A 14066-nucleotide genomic window follows, 5' to 3' on the forward strand; every position below is an offset into this window, starting at 1 on the left:
AGTGCTTTCAATAGGAATTGGTGTTGTATTTGGTCAAAAGTATTTTTCTGCATCTATTGAGATAATCTTATATTTTCTGTTAGTTTTGTTGTTGATATGATGAATAATGCTTATAGCTTTCCTAATATTGAACCAGCCCTGTATTCCTGATATAAATCCTACTTGATCATAATGTATTATTCTCATGATAAGTTGCTGTATTCTTTTTGCTAATTTCTAATTTAAAAGTTTTGCATCTATATTCATTGGAGAAATTAGTTTGTAATTTTCTTTCTCTGTTTTGGCTTTTCCTGGTTTAGGCAAAAAAACCATATTTGTATCATAAAAAGAATTTGGTCCTCTTCCCCAATTTTTCCAAATAGTCAAGAATGTATTGGAATTAACTGCTCTTTAAATGTTTGATAGAATTTGCCTATAAATCCATCTAGCCCTGAATGTTGTTTCCTAGGTAGTTCATTGATGGCTTGTTCAATTTTTTTTTTTCTGAGATGGGGTTATTTAAGTATTAAAATTAAACTTCCCGAGATACCTCTGAGGAGAGAATCTGACCAAACTTTGGAGGTGCAGATTCATAGCCCAGGACAGACTGGAAGGTCTATGGGAAGGACTTGTTCTGCCCAGCTGAGCCCACAGAGCACAGCACAGACTGCAGCACGTACAGCACAGCCAAGCGGGAGCGCCCTGGGGAGACCTGAAACAGCAGCAAGCAGAACAGCAGATCAGCAGCTCCTGAAACAGCAGCAAGAGACCAGCACAGCCACTGAGCCCCAGATATCAGCTGCAGCAGCTCCTGAGACTTTCAGTCAGATTAAACGTCTGTAGGTCACCTACTTCAACTTCCAGGAGCAAGAATGGTAGAGCGATCAGTAAATGCTCTCTCCTCCCCCCTTGATGATCTCAAAAGAACAATAAAATATTTCCCCAGAAAAATCCTGGATCACTGGGAACAGCAGAGGTGGCAAACAGTCTCATAACACATGAAGCTAGGAAAATAGTTAAGGGGGATTCCTCCTACTATGGCAGAGGTGAACTGAAGGAAAGGGGCCCCAGGGAAGTTGAAAGTTGCACTAGGACCCAGGTGTACCTCAGTGCTTGGAGAGGAGCCCCAGAAGGGGTGGAAACACACTAGGATCCAGGTGTGCCTCAGAACTCCAGGGGAAACAGGAAGACAATAGGGTAGCTGGGATCACCAACCCGTGAGCTAAAGGGTTGCCTCAGCTCAGCTTAGGAGATCCTCTTTGACCAGACCACCTCTCCCCCATGCTTAACAAGCTAGCCTACAGGCTGATCAGGGAAACATAAAAAAAAAAAAAAAAAGATAAAAAGACACTTGCCCTTATTTTTTTCACACCAGTCAGCTAAACACCAAATTTTACAGGTTCTATCTGAAAGAACCAGAAGCCACAACACACAATCATCATCATGAACAAGAAAAAGCAAAAGAAGGGCGAAAAAACCATAAAATCTTTCTGTGAGGACAAAGACCAAAACACAAATATGAAAGAGGTCACTAGTGAGACTGTACTTCAATCCGAAACTTCAGAAGCGACTATGAACTTCTCACATGCACAAAAAGCTCTCCTGGAACAGCTGAAGAAGGAAACAGAAGAGAAACTGGCCAATGATTTTAAAAGTGTGAAAAAAGAATTCCAAGAAGAGAATATCTCTTTAAAAAGAATATTGAACAAATGGAAAATGAAGTTCAAAAACTAACTGGAGAAAATAATTTCTTAAAAGGAAAAACTGGACAGAAAAAGTTAACTGAAGAAAACAATTTGATAAAAACTAGAATTGGGCACGTAGAAACTAATGACTCTATGAGACAGCAAGAATCAGTCAAACAAAATCTAAAGAATGAAAAGATAGAAGAAAATGTAAAATATCTAACTGGAAAAACAACTGACCTGGAAAATAGATGCAGGAAGGAAAATATCAGAATTATTGGCCTGCTAGAAAGTCACAATAAAAACAAAAGAGTCTGGATAATATCTTCCAGGAAATCATCAAGGAAAACTGCTCAGAAGTGCTAGTTACAGAGGGCAAAACAGTCATCAAAATAATCCACCATTCACTGAAAGGGATCCTAAATTCAAAACCCCAAGAAATACTGTTGCCAAATTCCAGAACTATCAAATGAAGGAGAAAATACTACAGGCAGCCAGAAAGAAACCATTCAAATATTGAGGAGCTAAAGTCAGGATCACATAGGACCTTGCAGCTTCTACACTAAAAATCAAAGGAATTGGAATACGATATCCCGTTAGGCAAAAGAGCTGGGACTACAGTCACAGATTAATTACTCAGCAAAGTTTAGCATAATATTTCAGGCAAGGAGATGGACAGTCAATGAAATAAGGGATTTCCAGGCCTTCCTGACAAAAACGCCAGCATTTAATAGAAAAGTCGATCTTCAAACGCAGGTCTTAAGAGAGGCATAAAAAGGTAAGTGAGGAAAAAAACACCTTGTTCCTCAATTTGGGCAAACTGTTTACCCCCTATAAGAGATGATGCCTGTTAATCTTGAGAATTGTACATGTATTATGAAAGATAAAAGGCATATACATAGAAGGAATATTATATAATAAATGATGTGATGACAAAACTATGATTTAAGAATACAAAGAGATTGTAACAGGAGGTATGAAAAGGAGGAAGCATAAAATGGTAAATTACATCACAGGAAGAAATACAAAATTATAGCAGAGGGAAAGAGGAGAGGGAGATGAGCTTTGTTTGAGAGGTACTCTCATCTGATTTGGTTCAAGGACGGAACAATAAGCTTAATTAAGTAAATAATTCTTTTATTTTTAATTGTGAAAAATTTATTCAGAATCCACCAGCTCCAAATTGGTCTGGAAACATCAGACAGCTTCTTTTGCGACTCAGTCCTTTTTGAGTGGCCCTATGAAAGCTTTTTTCTCCTCCACAGTCTGGAACCGACCGTGGCCAAATTTGGGTGTGGTGTCAATAAATTTCAGGTCAGTCTTCTCCAGGGCATGACGTTTGGTCTGTACCAGCAGAAACTTTCACAGGGTGAGGACACGCTTCTTGGTCCCAACGACACAGCCTTTCAACATGATAAAATCATTGGTCACTTCACCATAGTGGATTAAGCCTCCCCAAGGATTGATGCTCTTGTTGGACAGATCATAATCTGTGGATGCATTGTTCTTGATAAGTTTGCCATCCTTGATCTGGCAGCCTTGGCCAATCTTGTAGATCTTTTTGTTGATCTCAGTGCGATGGTGATAGCCCTTCTGACCAGCTCGAGTCACAGAGAAGGCTACCCGGGCAGGATGCTAAGCTTCAATACATGCCACCTTACACAGCCCTCCATGGGTTTTTTCCTGGCAGTTTCTTGGTGCCAGTAGCTAGTAACACCTTTGTAACCCTTGCCATTCGTCACCCCAATGACATTAATCATCTCATCTTGCCCAAACACGGTGGACATGGGCACCTGCTGCTCCAGCTTCTCACAGGCCCAGTCCAGTTTCTCAGCCACGCTACCTCCATTCACCTGGATGTCTATCAGGTGAGACTTCTTCTACCTCAGAGGGAGCAGGCGCATCTGGGTGTGGGCAATGACACGGATCACCTGGAAGTACTTTTTCATGCTCCTCAAGTCTTTCTCCAGCTCCTTTTTGCCATCCTTATCTTGCCACTTTTTGCAATACTTGGTGAAGGCCTTCTTCTTGGACTTTGGCCAATTCTATAGAATCACTTCTTACACTCATCACTGATGTACTCTGCAAAGATGATTTTAAAGCTCCGCAGGCCTCCTTGGGTTTGCACATAGCCCACGATGCCCACAGTGACCATGGGGGGCGTCTCCATGATCGTCACAGCCTCGACGACTTCCTTCTTATTGACCTTTGAGCCTGTACTGTCCACTTCTCGAACAATATAGGTCATGCCTGCCTTGTAGCCCAGAAAGGCAGTCAGATGGATGGGCTTGGAGGGGTCATCTTTGTGGAAGCTCTTAACCTTCCTCCGGTGCCTGCTACTTCTCTTTCGAGATAGGAAGCCCAGAGACCCATGCCTGGGAGTGGAGAATTTTGGGGACGTGCTGCTACTGAAGAACCTGCGGCTGCTGCAGAGGCGAGTTAGGAGCTAAGTATATAATTTGAACGACCTCTATAGGCAGTAGGAGGGGAAGAGTAATGAAAGGGGAGGGGAAGCTAAAAAGGAGGAAAGAAGTAGTAAGATGAAAAGGGAGTAAAAGGGAGGGGGCTAAAAGAAGGAAGGGAAGGCTGGAGGATGTGGTGATAAAAAGTGAAAACAATTGAGGAGGGGAAGGGAGGGGGAGAACTACAAGTCCAAATTGTGGGAAAGAGGATGGAGGGAAATACACAGATTGTAATCATAACTGTGAATGTGAATGGAATGACCTCTCCTATAAAACGGAGATGGATAGCAGAATGGATTAAAAGCCATAATCCAACAATATGTTGTTTACAAGAAACACATCTGAAATGGGGGGATGCACACAGGGTGAGGGTAAAAGGTTGGAGCAGAATATATTGTGCTTCATCTGATGTAAGAAAAGTAGGGGTAGCAATCCTAATCTCAGTTAAAACAAAAGCAGAAATAGATCTAATCAAAAGAGATAAGGAAGGAAACTATTTCCTGCTAAAAAGGCACCACAGACAGTGAAGCAATACCATTACTAAACATGTATGCTCCAAGTGGTATAGCATCCAAATTCATAAAGGAGAGGTTGGGAGAGTTGAAGGAAGAAATAGATTCAACCCCGCCCCCCCCTTAACTTGATATATTTAACCACAAAATAAACAAGAAAGAGGTTAAGGGGGTAAATAAAACTCTGGATAAGGTAGATATGATAGATCTCTGGAGAAAAGTGAATGGGAAAAGAAAGAGATACACTTTTTTTACAGTGGTACATGGCACATATACAAAATTTGATCATGTATTAGGACATAAAAACCTCACAATCCAGTGCAGAAAGCCAGAGATAATCACGTGCATCCTTCTCAGATCATAATGCAATAAAAGTTATATGTAATAAAAGGCTATGGAAAGACAACACAAAAATCAATTAGAAACTAAATAATCTAATACTAAAGAAGGAGTGGGTTAAACAAAAAATCATAGAAACAATCAACAACTTCATTCAAGGGAATGAGAAAAAGGAGAGAAAACACCAAATCTTATGGGATACTGCAAAAGCAGTTCTTAGGGGAAGTTTTATGTCTTTGAATGCCTACAAAAATAAAATAGAGAAAGAGAAGATCAAAGACTTGGACATGCAGCTGAAAAAGCTAGAAAAAGAACAAATTGAAAATCCCCAAGTAAATACCAAATTAGAAATACTGAAAACCTAAGGATAGATTAACAAAATTGAAATTAAGAAAACTATTGAATTAATAAAAAAAAAAACAATAGTTGGTTTTATGAAAAAACTAATAGAATTGATAAAACTTTGGTTAATTTCATTAAAAAAAAGAAAGAATAAAATCAAACTACTAATATCAAAAAGAAAAGGGGTGAACTCACCTCCAACGAGGAGGAAAGTAAAACAATAATTAGAAATTGCTTTGCCCAACTTTATGCCCATAAATTCGACAACGTAAATGAGATGGATGAGTATTTTAAAAAATACAAATTGCCCAGATTGACAGAAGAGGAAATTTAATCCTTAAACAACCCCATCTCAGAAAAAGAAATTCAACAAGCCATCAATGAACTCCTCGGGAAAAAATCTCCAGGGCCAGATGAATTGACAAGTGAATTCTATCAAACATTTAAAGAACGGTGAATTCCAATACCATATAGACTATTTTTAAAAATTGGGGAAGAAGGAGTCCTCTCAAATTCTTTTCATGATACAAATACAATTTTAATACCTAAATCAGGAAGAGACAAAACAGAGAGAGAAAATTATAGACCAATTTACCTAATGAATATAGATGTTAAAATTTTAAATAAGATTTTAGCAAAACGAATACAGCATCTTATCACAAGAATAATACATTATGGTCAAGTAGGATTCATACCAGGAATGCAGGGCTGGTTCAATATTAGAAAAACTATTAGCATCATCGATCATATCAACAAGAAAACTAACAAAAACCACATGATTATCTCAACAGATGCAGAAAAAGCTTTCGAAAAAATACAACACCCATTCCTATTAAAAACTCTGGAGAACATAGGAATAAAGGGAACTTTCCATAAAATAATAAGTAGTATCTACCTACAACTTTCAGCAAGCATTATATGCAGTGGAAATAAGCTAGATGCATTTCCAATAAGATCAGGGGTGAAACAAGGATGTCCATTATCATCACTACTATTCAATATGGTACTAGAAATGTTAGCTGTAGCAATTAAACAAGATAAAGAAATTAAAGATTAACAACAGGCAGAGAAGAAACTAAGTTATCACTCTTTGTAGATGATATGTTGATATACTTAGGGAATCCCAGAGATTCAAGTAAAAAATTATTTGAAATAATAAACAACTTCGGCAAAGTTGCAGCTTATAAAATAAACCTGCACAAATCTTCTGCATTCTTATATATTAGTAACAAAGTACAGCAGCAAGAGATAAAAAGAGAAATCCCATTTAAAGCTAGGGTAGACACTATGAAACACTTGGGAGTTTACCTGCCAAAACAAACTCAGGGACTATGTGAAGAGAATTACAAAACATTTTTTGTACAAATAGAGCCAGATCTAAGTAAGTGGAAAAACATCAGTTGCTCGTGGGTGGGCTAAGTCAATATAATAAAAATGACAATTCTGCCGAAATTAATTTACTTTTTCAGTTTCATAATCATAATGTGGGAGAGTTGGAACACTAATTCATTTTTGGTCCAGCTGTGAGCTCATCCAACCATACTGGAGAGTGATTTAAAACTATGCCCAAAGGACCACCAAAATGTGCTACCCTTTGACCCAGCAATATTGCTTCTAGGATTGTATCTCCAATAAATCGTAAAATCAGAAAGGGTCCCACATGCACAAAAATATTTATAACAGCCCTCTTTGTAGTGGTCAAGAACAGGAAATCAAGGAAATGTCCGTCAATTGGGGAATGGCTGAATAAAACACGGTATATGAATATAATGGAACACTATTGTGCCATAAGAAATGATGAACAAGAAGACTTCAGAGAGGCCTGGAAAGACTTATATAATCTGATGCTGAGCGAAAGGAGGAGAACCAGGAGAACTTAGTGCACAGCAGGAACCACAGTGTGTGAGAGTTTTTTCTTGTAGATTTGGATCTTCATACCAATGTGAGGACTTAAAAAAAAATATTCCCAATGATCTTCTAAGCAATATGCCTTCCACATCCAGAGAAAGAACTATGGAATTCAATCACAGAATGTAGGAGATCATTTCTTTTCTCTGTTTAATATTTTGGTTTGTTGCAAGATTTCTCCCATTTATTTTAGTTCTTCTACACAGCATGACCATAGTGAAAATGTATTGAATAAAAATGTATGTGTAGATCCTATATAGAATTGTATGCCATCTTGGGGAGGGAGTTGGGTTATAGGGGGTAGGTTGGGGAAAAAATATCTAAGTTTTATGGTAGTGATTATACAGCACTAAAGATAAATAAAATTAATAAAAGAAATTTTAAAAAGTATTAAACTTCCTCTTCTGCTAATTTTGGCAACACCCACACATATACGTGTGTGTGGTGTGTGTGTATATATATATATATATATATATATATATATATATATATATATACACTTTAAATATTCATCCATCTCACTTAGATTGTCAAATTTATATGCATACAGTTGGGCAAAGTAATTTCTAATTATTGTTTTAATTTCCTCCTCATTAGAGGTGAGTTCACCCTATTCATTTTTTATATTGATAATTTGGTTTTCTTCTTTCTCCTTTTTAATGAAATTGACAAAAGGTTTATCAATTTTACTGGTTTTTTCATAAACTAACTCCTAGTTTTATTTATTAGTTCAATCATTTTCTTAATTTCAGTTTTATTAATCTTTCCTTTGGTTTTCAGTATTTCTAATTTGGTATTTACTTGGGGATTTTTAATTTGTTCTTTTTGTAACTTTGTCCACTGCATGCCCAATTCACTGAACTTTTCTTTCTCTATTTTATTCATGTAGGAGTTCAATGACATAAAACTTCCTCTAAGAACTGCTTTTGCAGTATCCCATAAGTTTTAGTAGGTTGTCTCATTTTTTCATTCTCTTGAATAAAGTTGTTGATTGTTTTCATGATTTGTTGTTTAACCCACTCATTCTTTAGGATTAGATTGTTTAGTTTCCAAGTAACTTTTGTTCTATCTTTCCATGGTCTTTTATTACATATAATTTTTATTGCATTATGATGGGAGAAGGATGCATTGATTATCTCTGCCTTTCTGCACTGGATTACGAGGTTTTTAAACCCTAATAGATGTTCAGTTTTCATATATGTGCCATGTACTGCCGAGAAAAAGTGTATTCCTTTCTGTATCCTTCAATTTTCTCCAGATATCTATCATATCTACTTCATCCAGGGCTTTATTCACTTCCTTAACTTGTTTCTTGCTTATGTTGAGGTTAGATTTATCAAGTTCGGACAAGGGGTTGTTGACTTCCTCCACTAGCATAATTTTGCTGTCTATTTCTTCCAGAAACTCCCTTAACTTCTCCTTCAAGAATGTGCATGCTATACCACTGGGTGTATATATATTTAGTAATGGTGTTGCTTCGTTTTCTATCGTACCTTGTAGCAGTATATAGTTTCCTTCCTTGTCTCGTTTGATTAGATCTATTTCTGTTTTTGCTTTGCCTGAGATAACGATTGCTACATCTGCTTTACATCAGTTGAAGCATAATACATTCTGCTCCAATCTTTGACCTTTAACCCTTTTGTATCTCCCCTTTTCAAATGTGTTTGTTGTAAACCATGTGTTATTGGAATCTGGTTTTTAATTCATTCGGCTATATGCCTCCATTGTATGGGAGAGTTCACCCCATTCACATTCACAGTTAAGGCTACTTTCTGTTACTTTCCATCCATCCTATTTTCCCCCTACTTTACTTTTAGTTCTCCCTTCTCCTTCACAAGAGTTTTAATTTTTTCCACCGTCTCCCTCAGTCCTCCCTCCCTTCTTTCAGCCCCACTCCCTTTTGCCCCTCTTTTCCTTAATACTTCCCTCCCTTTTAGTCTCACCTCCCTTTTCTTTCCCTTTTCCCTTCCTACTACCGAGAAAGTTATTTAGATTTCTACTTAACTGAGTTTGTTGTTCCCTTCTTGAACAAAATAAGATGAAAGTAAATCTCAAAGAATGCACATCTCCCTCCCCTCTTTCCCTCTACTGTAATATGTTTTTGTTCCTTTTCACATGATGCAATTTACCTTTTGCTGCTGCCTCCTTTTTACATCTCCCGTTACAATTTCATTGCACTCTTAAATCACATTTTTTTATCATCACATCATTTAATTTATACTCACTCCTAATATCTCTGTATATCTCTTTTAAATATAATAATAAATACATCATTCTCAAAATTTGTAGCAATTTTCTTCCCTTATAGGGATATAAACAGTCTGCCCATATTGAATAACAAGTTTTTCCCCCTGTTTACCTTTTTATGCCTCTCTTGAGACTTGTGTTTGAAGAGCAAATTTTCTATGAGCTCTGGTCTTTTCATTTGGAAGGTCTGAAAATCCCTTCTTTCCCTGAATGGCTGTCTCCTTGCTTGAAATGTTATGCTCACCTTTACTGGGTAATTAATCTTTGGTTGTAGTTCCAGCTCCTTTGCCTTATGGAATATCATATTTCAAATCTTTCAGTCTTTTAATATAGAGACTACAAGGATTGTAGCTCCTCGGTATTTGGTTTCTTTCTGGCTGCCTGCAATATTTCTTCTTCACTTGGTAGTCCAGGAATTTTGCAACGATATTCTTTGGTATTTTCAGTTTGGGATCCCTTTCAGGGGGTGATCAGTAGATTCTTTCAAAGATCATTTTGCCCTCTGGAACTAGGACTACTGGACATTTTTCTTTAATGATTTCTTGGAAGATATTGTCCAGGCTCTTTTTTCATCATGGCTTTCTAGTAGGTCAATATTTCTTAGATTTTCTCTCCTGGATCTATTTTCCAGGTGGGTTTTTTTTCTAAGGAGATATTTTACATTTTCTTCTATTTTTTCATTCTTTAGATTTTGTTTGATTGATTCTTGATGTCTCATAGAGTCATTAGCTTCTACTTGACAAGTTCTACCTTTTAACAGATTATTTTCTTCAGTTCATTTTTGCATCTTCCTTACCATTTGTCCAATTGTTCCTTTTAAGGAGTTATTACCTCCAGTTAGCTTTTGTATTTCCTTTTCCGTTTGTCCAATTTTCCCAGTGAAGTTTTGTGCATCCTTTTTCATTCGTCCAAATTTTTTTTTTCAAGGAGTTATTCTCTTCAATGAATTATTTCCTCATATTTTTAAAATCGTTAAAATCTCTAATTTGGTTTTTAAAGTTCTTCTTGAGCTCTTCTAAGAATGCTCTTTGGGACTGAGACCATTTCATATTCCCTTCTGAAGTTTTAGATGAAAGTACAGTTTCAATGCACATCTTCTCAGTATTCATCTTTTGGAGCTTGTCCCTATAGTAAGCTTCTATAATCTTTTCTTTTCTAGTTTGTGTTCTGCTCGTGATGATCACCTTTTAGATCACTCCGTGCTTCTGGGGCACAGAGGCCACAGTCCTATGATTTTTTGCTTAGCACTTGAGGCTTTGTGTATTGTAGCCTCTGGTTCATTCAGTTAGAAGCTAGAGTGCTGTAACTTACCTGATGCTGAGCTGGCTGATGTGCCAAAGCAGAGGCCAGGTGAGGTCTTTCTGAGTTTCACTGGAGTTACCCTGGAGGTTACTGAGCTGCAAGAGTTGTGGGGGAGGTGTGATCTGGCCACAAGAGGTCTCCTTTCCTGAGCTAGAGTACAGGTAGCCTCAGCAGTTGGTGAACTCTGTCTGCAATGGTATCTTCCCAATTCCCCTGGCTGTTCTGAAGCATGCCTGGAATTCTGGTGCTGGCAATTACAGGCTCCACATCCCTGGAGATAAGGATCTTCTCCTGATTTCCTGAGATTGGGCTATCTTGGACAGTTCTGATCCTGCACTGGTCCACTTCAGCCACAGCCAGAGGGAAACCCCCTCACCCCCCTGCTGTGCAATTTTCCTAGCCTCACAGGCCAAGACACTGTTTATCCCTTTGGCTGATCCCACTACTCCAGGATTTTTCCTAGGGAAATATTCTCCAGGTTTTTCAAAGTAAACAAGGGGAGGGGAATAGCATATACAGATCACTCTGCCATCTTGGCTCCTGGAAGTTTCCATATCACATTTCTATAACATTTTTTGTTTTAATGAAATATTTTCTTTACAAGTCTGTTAGGTATTATACTTAGATAAGAAATTTTTCATTATTTTATCTCTTGTTTACAAGACAGAACACTGACAAATTATGAAATTTCATATGATACATTCTATTTCCAGGCATACTGATGATCTTTTTATTTTCTCTGCTGTACATGCCATTTCTGGCCTCTATGATGTTTTTGTATAGAATGTCAGTCATAGCTAGAATGTCTTCCTTCCATACCTTTGCCTCTTAGTATCCATAGTTCCCTTCCCAGCTCAGAACAAGTTCTGTCTCCTATAAGTACCTTTTCTTCAAGCCCACTGCTTTTACGGTCTTCCTACAAATTATTTCTGTATTTACTTTTGCATATTTTTATATGCTTTTCTATATATAGTGTCCTTGTATAATGTAAGTCCCTTGAGGACAGAGTATATTTTATTGTTGACTTTGTATTCACAGTGTCTGCCACATAGTTGGTGATTATTAAATGTTTGTTGGTTGGTTGGCTGATTATCAGGAGGCTCCAATGAGATGAGAGGTAGTGGGGTGCACTGGAAAAGACATAATTTGGAATCACAGTTCCTGAGGTTAAATCTCTACTTTTCTTCACACTACCTGTGTCATTTAGGGAAAATTAGTTAACTTTCTGTGGCTTCAATTTCTTTTTTAAAAATATTGGATTTCTAGAGTAGTAGACAAGTAAAAACACTCTTATTTCCCTCATAGCTCTAAATTTTAGAGCTATGATTTTTGTTCAGTAATTTGTTTCACATTTAGTCTCTCAGAAGCACAACAATTACTAAGACATAATTGAGAAGTATTTATTAAGGGCTGACTGTGGACCAGGTGCTAGGTAAAGCATGGTAGAAACATATGCAAAAGAAAGGTAATTCCCGAAGAAGTTAAATTTGATTAAGGGTACATATCATATTTATAGAAACTGATATAATGGATATACGCAGAATAAATTTCCCTAAATAGGACAGGGCTAATAACTGGAGGAAAGACGAAAGTCCTCTTGAAGAAGATAACACTTGGTCTAGCCCTAGAGAAAATGTGGGGTTGCAAGGGGCAGAGATCTGAGAAAGATCAATCAAGACAATAGTTACAAATTGAGGAAAGTCACAAAGGGAGGAGGTAGAACGACATGTATAGAGTCTAGCAAGTGTGCCAGCCACTCTTCCTTTCCAGAATTTTCCCAATATTAAAATCCCCACTTTACTATTATCAATAACTTTTTATCTCTAACAATTTTAATTGAATCACAAAAAACAACTTCCCGCATACATTGAAATCACATTAAGAAATGAAATTATCTAAGTTCTCTCCTTATCTTATCTCCGTGTATTGGCATTACCTGTTATCTGTTTCTAACACAACAAATAACCAAACTTTTTTTTAAATTTAATTTAATTTAATTTTCAGTTACAAATGTTCTCCCTACCTCCACCCTTGATTCCTCTTCTTTTATTAGTGTCTTTTAAATAAATTCTCTACATTTTAAATTCAGGTTGAAATGAAGAAATGGACAATATTCTCATTGACTTCAAGCTATGCCTTGACACAAAAATCTCATATGTTTAAGACTCCCATTTTTAAAATTTTCTTTTCCATCCAGAATTAATCATCAAAAGACCCAAGAATTTCAACATATCAATTTTCAATTAGTGTAACAGTAATAATTTACATGATTTTGGGGGTTGACAAAATGTTTTCTATATGTTATTTCCTTTTTTCTCACAGCAACACTGTTAAGGAGATCATCTTATTAAACTGAATTGCAGGGAATATCAATATGTTGTTGTATGTCCTCAAGCTACTAAGAGTCAAAGTAGAGAAGACAATGGGGCAGGTGGGATCACCATCCCCTGAGCTTGCCTATACCTTAGTTCAGCTGAGGAGATCTTCCTTAACCAGACCACCCCTCCCCGACACTTAACAAGCTAACCACAGGGCAGATATGGAAAACACAAAACAAAAAGATAAGAAGACACATGCTCTTAGATTTTTCAAATAAGTCAGTTCAACACCAAGTTCTGCAGTTTCTAACTGAAAGAAGCAGAATCCATAACACACAATCAGCATCATGAACAAGAAAAAGCAAAAGAAGTGCAAAAAAGCCATAGAATCTTTCTATGGGGACAAAGACCAAAACACAAATATGAAATAGGTCAGTCTTGAGACTGTGCTTCCATCTGCAACTTCAGAATGGACTATGAACTGCTCGCATGCATAAACCACTCTCCTGGAACAGGTGAAGAAGGAAACAGAGGCAAAACTGGCCAATGATTTTAAAAGTATAAAAAAAAAATAATTCATTGACAAGAACATCTCTTTGAAAAGGAAAATTGAGCAAATGAAAAAGGAAGTACAAAAATTAACTGGAAAAAAATAACTCTTTAAAAGGAACAATTGGACAAATGGAAAAGGAGATGCAAATGTTAACTGAAGAAAACAATTTGATAAGCATTAGAATTTGGCAAGTAGAAACTAATGACTCAATGAGACAGCAAGAATCAGTCAAACAAAATCTAAAGAATGAAAAGATAGAAGAAAATGTAAAATATCTAATTGGAAAAACAGCTGACCTGGAAAACAGATCCAGAAGAGAAAATTTAAGAATTATTGGCCTGCCAGAAAGCCACAATGAAAACAAAGAGTCTGGACAACATCTTCCAGGAAAACATCAAGGAAAACTGCCCAGAAATGCT

The 14066-nt window shown here is 37.0% G+C and overlaps 1 pseudogene; it reads right to left on the bottom strand.

Annotated features, from left to right (window-relative positions):
* Positions 1-2861: 2861 nt before the first annotated feature.
* Positions 2862-14066, bottom strand: part of LOC140516590 (large ribosomal subunit protein uL3 pseudogene) — a 49936-nt pseudogene continuing 38731 nt past the window's right edge.

This window comes from Notamacropus eugenii, chromosome 1 (genome assembly GCF_028372415.1).
Source record: "Notamacropus eugenii isolate mMacEug1 chromosome 1, mMacEug1.pri_v2, whole genome shotgun sequence".
Taxonomy (NCBI): Eukaryota; Metazoa; Chordata; class Mammalia; order Diprotodontia; family Macropodidae; genus Notamacropus; species Notamacropus eugenii.